This window comes from Etheostoma cragini, chromosome 11 (genome assembly GCF_013103735.1).
Source record: "Etheostoma cragini isolate CJK2018 chromosome 11, CSU_Ecrag_1.0, whole genome shotgun sequence".
Lineage (NCBI taxonomy): Eukaryota > Metazoa > Chordata > Actinopteri > Perciformes > Percidae > Etheostoma > Etheostoma cragini.
The window spans coordinates 18,882,945-18,896,641 of NC_048417.1; the positions used below are offsets into that span (position 1 = coordinate 18,882,945).

The window sequence follows — 13,697 nt, forward strand, 5'->3', positions numbered from 1 at the left end:
TTAAAGCATTGTGTACCTGCTCCCGCCTGCCTCCGTCTCTCTGCGTTTGGGTCCTCACCGCACACCCCCCACAACACAACACAAGTGTTAAAGTAATCAATATTATTATTGATTTTAGCAGTAATATAACATTAGGGGAGAGGTATCCTAACTGTCTTCTTACTTACAAAATAAAAGTTGCGGTGTTACTGCTTGGCATCCAACAAGCAAGGACCAATTTAATAAAAGAAGTATATGTGACATCCATTGAACCTTTTTTCTTGTTTGACAGTCACTGAGGTGATTTGGTCATTCGTAAGTTAAGGTCACCTATTGTTTTCCTGTTAGCAGAGACTATCACCAGGCTAGTCGCTCTATAAAGATACCTCTGCTGTCCTTTGAGAGCCGTCTGTCTCAATGCGATCAATAATCCAATCTCAGTCTCCTTGTGGACGTTGTGTGTGTGTGTGTGTAACCCTATACCTCAGATAGAGGCCACCAATAGGGGGAAATGCTCCTGTCTGACCTCTAACTTGCATCATTTTCTTCCTCCTTTCTGTCTTGGCTTTGACAGTTTGTCATACGTTTCTCCATTTGGCTCCTCTGATCTTTTTCTTACCCCAAACTATCCTTTCATCTTTTCACCTGTCTTCATGCATCAGCGTGTCCATCTGTCTATCATTCAGTCAAAGCCAGTAATAAATTGGTTTGCTCTCCAGAAAGTCTTTCTTCACATTCAGCGCTGATTACTGTCAGTGTATCTGTCATCTTTGGTGTATGTCACACTGATCGATGGAGTGTGTTTTACTTTGTGTGTGTGTGTGTGTGTGTGTGTGTGTGTGTGTGTGTGACATCAGTGGAGCCACCTTGCTGATTTGCCGGATGATAGATATAAGAGGGTCAGGTCGGTTTGAGCCTAATCAATGACTACAGAGCCTGGCTGTCTATTCCTTTATTACCTGAAGAATAAGCACACACACACAAACACACACTTTGCATCAATGGCAGATAAATCAAAGCTCAATGATCAGGCACTTAACAAGGAGAGAATAACTGGAAATGACAGATCACCTCTACCAAATCTTTAGAGAATATGTTGTGTGTGTGTGTGTGTGTGTGTGTGTGTGTGTGTGAGAGAGAGTGGGTGGACACCGCTGGTTTCTACACTGAGATCAAAAGACTAATAAGGCTCATGTGCAGTCCAGCATTATAATATAGCTGCTGCTGCTGTTTAATTTCCTCCTCCAGAGGGGAGCTGTGAACCGGATTAGATACAACACCTGCCTCTAGTGTGAATGTGTGTTTTATTTATTTGCACATAGTCTTCTATTTATCTATTTAATTTAATGCATGCCCCTCATCTAAGGTTAGGTTTAGGTTTACCTCACCAATCAAATACTTAATGAGGAGAGGAGAGCAGGAGTTCAAGCGGTCACCTGCATTGCATCTGTAAACCTTAGGGACGGTGTTTTCTTGTGTGGCCGGGACTGCAACCTTTTAATTAATAGACTCATTACCTTCCCATCTCCCCATGCCCTTTCCTCTGTGTTGTCTCGGCCTCCCGAGGAAAGCTTAGTGATTCTTGTCTGTAGTGAAAGATCACATCCCTGGAAACAAGACCCTGAAGTGACCCTGTCTTTGCCAGCTGAGCCAAATGACATACAGTAGAAAGCAGGTGTGGTTAAGACTGAGAACACTGCATTTGCATTGATGAAAAGTGGGTAAAATAGGATCTTCATCAGAGGCAGCCAACCTCAAATAGAAACAACTTATTAGAAAAAAGTTTTAAAAACACATAACTTCATTCCAAGAAAAAGAATAGTGCATGCAGATTGAATATTAAATTCCCAAAAGCTGCATATAAAATCTAAAATGTTTTGCCATGACCCTGTTACTGAAGCTCAATAAAAAAGGACAGAGGCATGTAAGAAAGAACAATGAAGTGAATGAAGGATACGATAAATGGGGATTGATTAAAAAAAGAGAAGAAGTTGGGTGTGGCAGACACATTATAAGATGAAGAAATGGCCCATCCTTCTGCATATTTCATTTATTTTATAAGGTAGCTGTTAAACCCTTATTACCAGAGCATTGGCAGTCTGAATAAGACACACATATGCACACCTCTGCACTCTTCAAGCTTTACTCACTTAGGAGGACGTGCAGGAGGTCTCCTGATCAGATGCCTGAACAAACTGACATTAACCATGAAGAAGCACCGGTTGTACTCTAAGCTCTTTCCAGATATCTGAACTTTACCTGAGGGTGAGCCAAGATACCCTAAAAATTCTTCTTTTGGCTTCTTTCACATGTGATCATTTTCTTCTACTCACTGCATAATGCAAATGGCTATATCTATAATTGGACTGCATCAAGTGATACATTGAATGCTTTGCCTTCATTTTTGCCCCATATTACGAGATAATCGCCCATTTTCTGGAAGAGTGTCATAGTCTAAGACAGGGAAGCTGATCCTCATCTCACCTAGGTCAAAAATGGCTACAAACCACTTCAGTGTGCTGTGGAGATCCCGTAGAGTTCACAATCAACATCCTACATCATCGACAAAGTGGGGTGTGCTGTTTCTTTAGATCCTGTCAACGGAAATCACAGATGTAATTGGTGACCAAGCTCAGGGTCCAACATCCATTAAAAACACAATGTAGACTTAACTCAACTCTTGTCCCATGTAAACATGTACAAAGAGTGGAAGGTGAGGTAGCAGAGGCCCAAACTCACACGACTGCTCAAGTATTCTTGCCAGAGTAAAGCAGCTGGGGCCCTGTTCCCTAATATGGACAGAATCCACCTTGATCAACCAAAGTCAAGTCAGTTTTATTTATAAAATTCAAACTCCCAGGTTTTGTCTGAGAGGGCTGTACAATCTCAATGAACCAACACATCCCCATACCTAAACAATGTTATGGGTCAATTTCAGAAGACTCCCAAAATGGCCGTTCCATTTATTGCTGTACAGTGGCACAGTTTTAAACGTAGTACACACTTGTACAAACAAGTTCAGTTTAGGCAACAAAAATACTTAGGGTTTGTGAAACATCAGGGATTGGCCTATAATAAGTCAAGTAAAACTACTAACAATGAGGACTTAACGTCCTGTGTTTGTTCGACCCATCCACCACCCCAACCGGCCTTTTCACATCAAATTTGGCGGTCTGTTTCTCACATCACTTCATCCTTTTTTTATTGCAATTATTACTACACCAACAAGTGGTCGCCGCCTAGCAAGAAATTAAATAGTGGTCATTATAAGTTTCTTGCATAATCAACCCATATGGTTGTTTTCTGGGTGAGGAAAGGCTAGAATGTATAATGCATGACAGTCACATGAGCCACGGCAACTACATATCATTCAAGGTCAGTTAGAATTAATGCAGTGTCTCCCAAGATATTTGAAGGAATGAATGTATGAATTCTTTTTCAGCTAGACAAGAAACACATGCCCAGATTTGAATTTTTAATAAAGCATTTTTCTCTGTCAGGGTTGAAAATTGAGACTGTGGAGATTTTTAGGATCTGGGGAACTCCTCATCATGTTCTTTGTCAGTCAGAGTACTGAAAGTTTTGTCAGGATTAGAATCTTAGAGTGGCTAGTTTGTAACACGAACACAACTAAAAAAATTGAGCTGGATAAAGCTCAACACTTCCCAAACAAGGTAAACAACAACAACCAAACATCTCTACTGGGAGGTATGTACTGCATGTGTGGACATATGTAGATTTGTGCAAATTTGTGATAGTTTATGAATCATGAATTATCCATATTGAGATGTTTTTTTCTTGCCAACCTCAACTGTTCCTTTTCCTAATGACCATGAGCGCGGAGAGTTTCATTAGCACTCAGTTAGTTGTCCATCCCTCACTGTTTGTTTTTGCTCATTCTATCACCCAGGGCCATTTAGCTTTCATCAGTGCGCTATCTTTCATCGTCTGGTTTTAATCAGACCATTGTGACCTCAAGTACCAATCTCTCTTACCTCTCATATGAGAGGAGTGGAGTGCTAGGAATTGAGTTTGATCAATAAATCGAGGTAATAATCAATTACCCTATAGATATACTATAGGTAATAATCAATAAAATCAATCAGACAGCTGAAGCGGATTCAGATCACATCACTCTAGTTCTGAAGTCTGTACACTGGCTTACTGTGCCTCATAGAATTGTTAAGTTTTAGCTAGTTTATAAATCACAAAACGGATTAGGGCCAAATACATTTCTGATTGGCTGCTACACACTGAAATTACATATGTTAATATTATCTGCTTCTATATTTTAGTTGTTTTTAACTGCTCTAATGTTTAAGTTCTTAGACTGCAATGCAACTTTTCTATTTGTATTTTATCTGTTTTTTATTTCTTAGTCGTTTTTAACTGCTCTTTAATGTTTTATGTAAAACACTTTGATTTGCCTTGTTACTGAAATGTGCTCTACAAATAAAGCTGACTTGCCTTGCCTATAGTTGTTGTTTAAACAAAGAAATGCCTGCCAGATAATTTGTATTGACTGTAATGAACCAATATTTGACTTGTGTTTTAAGTTGCGTGCAAGACAGATTTTACAAATATGTCCCATGATATTGTGTTTCTTAATTTTGTAGCATTGATGTGACATTGTGCTACACACAAACTGCCTGAATGGGCTCTTGCCCCTGATGCAATGCCATTTGCACATTTATGAATAATTAGAAATTACGACCAAATTACAGTTGCACTTAGTTTTGGTTTGGTTTCCAAATAAAGTGGTGGATAATAAGGATAAACTGCTTTTTTTCGAAAAGAATAGCTTTTCCATAGATGTTCCTCTCTTTTATCCTAGATGTACAGTAATAGCTTTGTTAAAATAAAATTTCAAACATGAGCAAATTTGTAGGTTTGTGGTCTTTGCTACCAATGAGTTGGATCAATTGTACTCCGTGTTAAGCCCACCCACACATTAGCAGGGCTGTAAATTTGGTGGCTGCAAATCCAGCAAACCAGAGCTCTAATAGAGTGATGGATGGTTCCCAGCTGTCAACGTGACATTTGTAATGGTCCCATCCTTTGTAACAATGATATAGGGGAGGAATAAATGGAGGGTGAAAAATAGAGAAAGAGAAATGTTTTCTTTGGTTCTCTGTGTCTCCATCTCCATAAAGGCTGTAAGGAGCCAGGCAAGGGCACAGCAGACATGACTCACTTTGAAGACTGAACAATGAATGCAAATTGCAACCAACAGTTGTGTTTCCTGCGTAAATCTTTTTTAGATGCAACTACATTCCATTCACATCTCTGAACACAAGCCAGCATTTAGCTCTACAGTCTCATCTATCCAGAATGGTTATCATTAGATTGAATACAGTTTCAGTTTTTTTTTTTTACAACGTGAGTCATGCATTATTTTAAAATTCCAGAAGGGGCTGCAGTGTAAAAAATAAACTGTACTCACCTGAAAAAAAACACATGGAAAAAACACATGTATAATTCCTTCAAATGGTCCACCAAGCTACACTCTTCAGGGTTCCGCAAAACACGCAAGTACAAAGGGCAAAATCTTGTGCTCCTAACAGAAATACCACTTCACCAGCTTAAGCCTACGTTATGTGCTGTTATAGAAATATGGCCCCAAAAGCCTCTGACCTACTCTGACTTTGTTGTAGCAGTGGTTTTAAATGGGCGCTATGCAGTTTGGGCCATTTCTTTGCTGTTTTCTCGCTCTGTGCTTGCAGGTTTCTCTATAGAGCTCCCCCTACAGCTTCGGAATAGATATTTGGCAGCTCGTATGTTTCCTTTTGTCTAACTCCTTGCTAGGTCAGTCCACCGTTTCCTCTTTCTCTGTTTCTCCAAATATGCTCAGCCATGACCATAGTGTGAAAAACTCCAAAAAAGCCTCCAACGCTACCTTGTTAGCCGGTTCCTGAATGGGTGTATGTGTACAGTGCCGTGGAGCAATTAGTAACATTGCGAGACCTGATATCACGCAATACTTCCTGATGCTGAGTCCCGCAACTCGACGGCCGAAAGTTGCAAGGGTGTTTTTCCTCCCGCAGGCGCTAGGGGGAAGCCAGACAACCACCATTATACTCGAAAAAAGTCAAACCATTCCAATGTCTCTGAAACTGTTCAGTTAAGGTAAATTTAAGCTAAACCATTGCATAGTTTCTCTTTAACATTAACTGTTATAATATTTTTAGTTAGTTTAAAGTCCAACTGAAATTAAATTGCAAGTCACAGTTACCAGTGCAAACTCGTTTACTTTGTCTCTGTGCATCTAACAGGGCTCAGCCTATCGTCTTTGCTCTCAATCAAACATAGCAACACACCCACCAAGAGGCTTGACAGAAAAGAAACGTTTCTTAAATATCCCAAGGAAGCCATGTTAGCAGTGGCTCTATGGATGGCATCATCCAGTTGGTCAGTCAGTCCACCACTTTAGTTTGAACTGAAATATCTTGAAAACAATGTGTATATATATTTAAGTCCATGCAAATTCCAATGGTGAATTGATTTACATGGCATTTTTATCCACATTGTGTTGCCCCTCTGACTGTTATATAAACTAGATAGATAGATAGATAGATAGATAGATAGATAGATAGATAGATAGATCATCTGAGAGGGAATTAGATTTAAAGACAATGGAGTATAGTGTTAGGCCTACCTATGTATAGCAACTAGGAATGAGCTGAAAGAAAAGGTTTCATGTCAAAGCATCCTCTATAAATACACCCTCTCTTTTCACATGTTCCTCAAGTGCAGCTTGACGTGAGAGAATTTTAATTTTTTTTGCTGCTGACTGGAGAAGGAAAGGGTGGAAAACAACTTTGTCCTTGTGGAGAGGTGTGTTTCTGCTTGCGTTGGCCATAACCCTCTATAAGTGTATGTGTGTGTGTGTGTGTGTGTGTGTGTGTGTGTGAGTGTGAGATAGTTGAGTGAAGGGCGAGACAGGGAGAGAGGAGTGGTAAGATGAAGTGGTAATTGATGACTGTTGATTTGAGCTGCTCTCATAAACACAGCCAGAATTAGAGATATAAAGAAGTAAGGGTGTAGAATAAAATACTTTGTCTCCATCCATCAGTGAGTTTTGAGTAGATTCTTAAAATTAAAAAATGACTTGAGTTTCAGCTGAGTTGAACATGGTGGGCAAACTTTATCTAAAATAAAAAGATTGTCAGTAGGAACTCATTAATTTGCCCACAGATTGTTGTTTGCTGTCCAGCTAAACATAAAGGTGAGAGAAAAGGTGTTACTTTTTGGCCTTATAATGTTTCATAATAACAATAGTAATACTTAAACATTGTCTCCCTTAATGTACTCACATTAACTCTTCAGAATGCTTTATGGTCACAATATAATCACAATGGTTTAGAGCAGTTGAATAAGACCTAGCATAGTGTATATGGCTGTACACATATATGTTACCATGTGTGTATGTCAGAATATAAAGGCCTTGGCTTAGTATTTTTAGCAGTTTGTTTATGTGGATCTCAGATACCATGTCCAAGCTCAAAGCAAATAGGATTGTCTAGCATATTTCTCTTACTGTCTTGTGTGTGTGTGTGTGTGTGTGTGTGTGAGTGTGTGTGTGTGTGTGTGTGTTTGTCTGTCTGTCTGTCTGTCCGTTTACTCTATATTGTGAGGCTTAGTTTCCCACTGTGGTCATCCAAATTGCCAGTCACCACCGCCTTGTGTACGACATGCTAGATAAATCCTGTTTGCACGCAAACACACACACACACACACACACACACACACACACACACACACACACACACACACACAGGAGCGCTCTGTCACAAGAGATGTGGGCTAGCGGGTTCAGCTTAACCACAGTGAACTCTTGTTCGTCCAAAACAAATGAGGAAGGCCATTTATAATGCTTTAAACAGGCTTGATCAGATTTACATATTCCACTGGTGTAATTTCAAGTAATCTTGTTTACCCTTCTTCTTTCATTATCAAAGGTTTATCATATAGTGAGAACATTAGACTCACTGTGGTGAGAACCTTTCACATTACCAGTGGGCAAAGTCAGCAGAAGACACTAAGCTTCTTTTTTAAATCTGAACATCAACAATCAATTTACTCTTCTACGTGGGTGCCAGTTCACACACTGTGTTGAGAATCAGTGTTTCTCAGCACCCGTGGCTTATTTAAAAAGTTGGATTGATTTATTTTGGAGTCGAGAACTACTTATATCAAAAAGACAATTAGGGGGCTCTTCTGTTGTTGCAGAAAACAAGGTCCTCGCCATTTTAATTTAATGAGCTAAGTCTGGCTCAGAAGGAGAATCTCTGTTGGAATTTAATAATGGTTTCCACTCCGTCTCGCTCTGTAGAAAAAGCTAGGTTTCCAGACTGGTGTTGTCACAGTGTTAGGTAGCATCCAGGGACATTATGGGAAAACAGACCCAGACAGAGTCATTAGGAGATGTCCATACTGGCTGAGATGTTAGATTCATGACAATGCTAATACACAGACAGCCCGGGTAAGATTTCACTTGAATAATGGATGTTCTGTATTGAAGGGATCAGATCGCTTAGTTATTTTTTTCACACAGCACTATGACACTGAAGTGTTTTGACTGATTCAGTTGTTCCAGTAAAAAGCGAGAAGCTAACCATGCTCCCTGCCTCCCTCTAACAACGACTAGACAGAGATGCATTGCACCCACAATGAAGAACAGACAGCTTTATTCTCACCAAACTCACAGACCAGCACACTACCCCCCCCCCCCCCCCCCCCCCCCCCCCCCCCACACACACACACACTCACACACTCACACACACACACACACACCTAGCCAACGGAAATAGGTATTTTTACACTCTATAAAGGATTTTATTTTACTTTTTTCCCCAATTGACTCCAATTTGTATGAGAAAAATCAAGCCAATATTGGAGGAAGGAAATATACAAGGAAACTGTAAACAAAGTAAGTGTCCTACATGCATGGCAAGTCCCCCTATAACCCATCATAACTGGGTTGTTTCACCTTTTGAGTGAGCATTTTTTCCATACAATAACAAAAACTAAATGTGCACACAAATGTTTTCAATTTGTTGGTAAATCACAGGAGAAGGTATCTCAGATTCACTAACTTATAGAGATTCAACAATTCCCTCCCAAGAGCAACTTGGTACTGGTTTCCTAGTCTCGCATTGTCAGACCTTCCTCCACAGTGCTGCGGAGGAAGGTCTGGCTAGTCCACACAGCATTCCAGGACAGGAGAAAAATAAGCTATAGCTAGCTGTCTCGGCTGCAGAGATCTGAGGAGCAGTTGACCGTAGTCCTCATAAATCAACCGGAGTTTAAAATGTCAACTCAAAAAAAGCAGAATGTAATGGGCATCTGGCTTAAAATGAGGGACATCCGGTGGAATTTCCGGTGGCAACTGAACAATCCTGGAAACGAAATGTCGTTAAAATAGACCACTGTTCTACAAATAGGTTTTGGCTCTGTCCAGCAGCAGCATATAGCTCAAGTCGAGCCCCCGCTTGGTCCAAGATAGCTGCTACATCAGTAACATGACCAAACGGGGCTGGTCCGACACATACTGGAAATCTGGATGACTAACGGTTAAGCTACAGGGGCTGTAACGCAACATGCTCACCAATGGGGATGAAACGGTATGAAAATGTAACCTCACCGTTATAGTGACCAAAATTATCAAGTTTTTGGGTGTTATCGCAGTATTTTTAAAAGTTTGTTCAATGCATTTAGCAGCAATTTATTTCTTGCACGTTCTGAAAACAGGATGATCTTCAATCAGCTGTCCTTCAACATTCTTATAATAACCAACATTTGCACATGCTTCAAGAAATGCACATTATAGCCTACGTTCAGGAGACTCGGATGAAGCTGTAAAGGATTAAACACACGCTTTCCACACTGTGATAATAGGGATATATAGTTTACCGTTATACCGGTAATCGTTACAGCCCTACTCACCAATACCACTCCTCCCTGTCTGTCTCTTTTACATCATCACAAAAAATATTTCATACTAACAGTGTTTCATCTCCAAATGAATGTACGGCATCTCAACAGAAATATTGCTGGCTGAACTTTAACGTTTATTAACTAACAAAGTACCGTTACTGTAATAGAGGCCCAAAGTCATTGAGGTAAATTACATTTGGCAATTAACCCCATCTCCTGACATAAATAAAAAAAACGTTTTTTATAGAGCTAGCAAACGCTAGCCCTCCTTAATTTTATTAAGGAGGGCTTTCATTGAAAGTTTGATGGTTGGTTAGTTATTGGTATTAAAGATGCTCTATTAAAATCAAATACATACAAATAATTATCTTACGCTCTTGGCAACAATGATGATGTGACTAATGACTCTTCTTTCTTCTAAGGTTTCTTGGTTAAATATGTCGTCATTTGCATAGAAGTAAAATGCAAATGGTTACCATTCTGTTGTTTATTCTCATCTCATAGAAACCAATTCAAATAAAGACATGTTGAGACTAAGTGAAGGGATTACTAACAGACATCTCTGCGTGCTTATGGCCTGTCTCCAAAAAAACGCAGCCAGTTAGCATTCAAACTGAGAGCTATAGTATTGTGGCACTAATGGAGGATTAGATTGGGGTTAAGCGCCTGAATGGGGAGTGGTCCACTTGCTCTGCCCCGGGGCTACCCATACAGGGCCACTGCTTAGCATTAACATAATAGCAGAACACCGGAGCACAGCCGAAGGTACTGAGCAATCCCCATTCCAACTCACCTAATTTACTCTGATTGAGCTGGGGGGACTGGTGCTGAACTCCATGAATGGCCGTGGGATGGGGAAAGAGGATGGATGGTTCTCTTGGTAAAACATTTAGAGAAGATACAGAGCTGCATGGATGAGAAACAGTATTGCTGGTTAGACTGTAGCGAATGATCACTTTCAAAAAAAAAAAAAAATCAGTTTGGGTTAAAACAGCGAAGAAAGCAACTAAATAGGTCAACTTTTGAGAGAACAACCTCATGTCTGCTGCTTATAATTATCCCAATAAAGACGCGTTACAACAAATGTGACCTTCCCAGTATCAAAATGCTTGGCAGACAGAGAGAAAGATGGATAGAAAGATTGGCACTTACCTATGTGACTGGGTACAATAGTTGGAATAGCTGTCTTTCCCTCTCACTCCCTCAGTCCCTCTACCCTCCTCCTCTCCTCCTGGGATGGGTCCTATTTTGAATGTAATGAAAGAGGAGAAAATACTACATTGAATTTGACTCAGTTGGGACGCTAAAGAGTCCCAAACCAATTTAGTTGGACAAAGACAAAAACAAAACCAGAGATGTTTACAGTTCTGATGAATTTGGCAATGGATTTGCACCAAACAAATGTTTTTTTCTGCTACATTGCAGCAAACGGGCAAGCCCAATAAACGTCCTGTTTGGTTTATATATATATAAAAATTACATTCTCAATGGACCTCATTATAGCATATTTTTGGGCCCTCCTCACATGGGGACCCTGGGTACTCCCCTTTCAACCCCAGTCTGACGCCCCTTCTCAGAGCGCATAAGAAATTAGCAATATCCATTTGATATATCCTAGATCTGGTCTGTTTAACAAAGTAACATTAATTACACAATAACTGTAATTTCTGTTGTAATAAAATGGGGTAATTCACTACAACCAATAGTTGAAAATAGCATGTATATTGTTGTACATGCTATAGTATATTGATAAATTAACAAAATCAAGCAGTCCTCAATTATTTGACTCAATTATCCTATGATATGCTACTTCCGTACATGTTAAAAACAAAACTGGGACCGCTACACAAAATTGCATATCTAGGAATTCACATTGTGAACGCTACTGACTGACTATCCAGCCTGGCTTCACAGAATTCTGTGAAATGGTCAAAAACTGTTAACACCGTAGTACGTGGTGGTGGCACGGAATTTGTAAAAAAATGTGTGTGGCCACCATGGAAAACAATGCCAATGTAAAGTCAATGAGAAGAGGACTTAGCATTAGGAGCGACTATGGTAGCGAGTAGCATGAAAGCCCAAAAATCTGTGTAATTATGTTGGTTGGGATGGTGGATGGGTCAAACACAGGAGTTCCACCTGGGAGACCGGGGTTTGTGTCCCGGGTATAATGTTTCCTAAAGTTGCTTTCTTATTTTCCTAAATCCATCCGTACCGTTCTTCCCACGTGTCACCAAACCGTAAGCCCACCCACAACCTTTTCTTTAACTTGAGGCGCTGTGTTCAGTTCATGGAAGTCTAACGTGGGGCTATCACAAAATTTTTTGCAATCCTGTGAAAGTTTCATAGATTTTGAGTTGAGGGGCCGTGTTCAATTCACGGAATTCTGTGAGATCAGGTTGGACTATCCCTAACAATTTGACCATACACAGTCCAGTTTTAATAGGTGTCCCCCTAATTTTGATGGTAGGTTTTCTCTTTCTCTTTTGGCCATACTTGGTTAGCACAGTAAGTATTCAAAGGGTAGATCTAAAATATAGAGACAAGCTGTTCCAATTTGATATGCTCCTTGTTACTGTAATAAAAAATGATTCACAACTTTTCTAAGTTTGCTTCAAGGCTCTTATGATCATGAGTTCTTCCCCTGCTTTGATGATGAATAAATGGGAGGTTAGCTGTGAAGTGGGATTGGTTTAACACCAATGGAGCCCCATTTTCACAGCGCGCCAGCCTTAATGAGTGCTACACTTAGGGCCAGTGCCCTCTACACAGCTCTTGTGAGGGTCCCGTGAACCCAGACAAACATTTCCCCTCCTACCTAGAGATGTTGCTCCACCCCCCTCGCCGTGGATTCCTATTCAGCCTGTTTACCATGCCACCAGGTCTATTCAAGTCCCAGTCGACAGGTCTTACAGAGCCTTACAGAGCCACTGAACTCTCCCTAACCTACTAATCAGACCTCTCCTCCCTTTCAGCCCTTAAACATAAAGCCCCATCTTGACCACCATTTTGTAGGTCAGCAACTGTGGGCTTTGTGCAGGCCTGAGCACCACCAGAGAAAGATCCTCCTCCTATTGATGCATCTTGAGCAGCTCCCCGAGCCACCCAGACAACTCCCCCTGCAAATTGAGGCATTCAAAGACATCCAGTTTATTAAGCTGTCACTGCGCATCTAAATCTGTTCCCTATTGCAATGGTACAGGCTTTTCCAGAGTGAGAGAGAGAGAGAGAGAGAGAGAGAGAGAGAGAGAGAGAGAGAGAGAGAGAGAGAGAGAGAGAGAGAGAGAAGGCCTTTGTGTGCCACCAAGGTATTCAAAGGGCTATAAAAAAAATCACACACACTAAAACTAATGCACACACACACTGTTGAAATGAGATGCAAATCCGACAATTCACTAAGCAGTGAGAGTGTGATTTTCTTTGTGTGTGTATATGTGTGCATCTTGTGTGGATGCATGTGGCACTCGTTTGTGTGTGTGTGCTTAATTCCTGTAGCATGGTCTCAATCTGTGCTGTTATTGCCGGGGCTGTACAGTTGAGCAGCCGTAACACAGTTGTTGGTACAGGGGCATTGTATGACTGTGGCAGGGAGAGAAATTAGTTAAGGAGCCAGAACAATGTCATTGGTTAAACCAGGCTTCAGTTAGGGGAGACATGCAAAGAGACGCTCGCAATGTAGGAACTGCTGGGTGACAGAAAGGAGGGGAGCGAGAGAGAAAGAGAGGCCAAGATAGGGTGAGGGGTGAACTGGATCTTGGTTAAGACTTCCAGCTTCTTTCTCT

At 40.7% G+C, this 13,697-nt stretch overlaps 1 long non-coding RNA gene across 1 annotated transcript in view; it reads left to right on the forward strand.

Moving 5' to 3' along the window:
• The window catches only part of LOC117952856, a 15,222-nt gene extending 2,786 nt beyond the window's left edge, over nt 1-12,436 (forward strand). The window contains exons 2-3 of the long non-coding RNA XR_004658521.1: nt 2,495-2,500; nt 12,425-12,436. This is a non-coding gene — a long non-coding RNA (uncharacterized LOC117952856). The remainder of the gene's footprint in view (nt 1-2,494; nt 2,501-12,424) is intronic.
• Nucleotides 12,437-13,697: the final 1,261 nt, after the last annotated feature.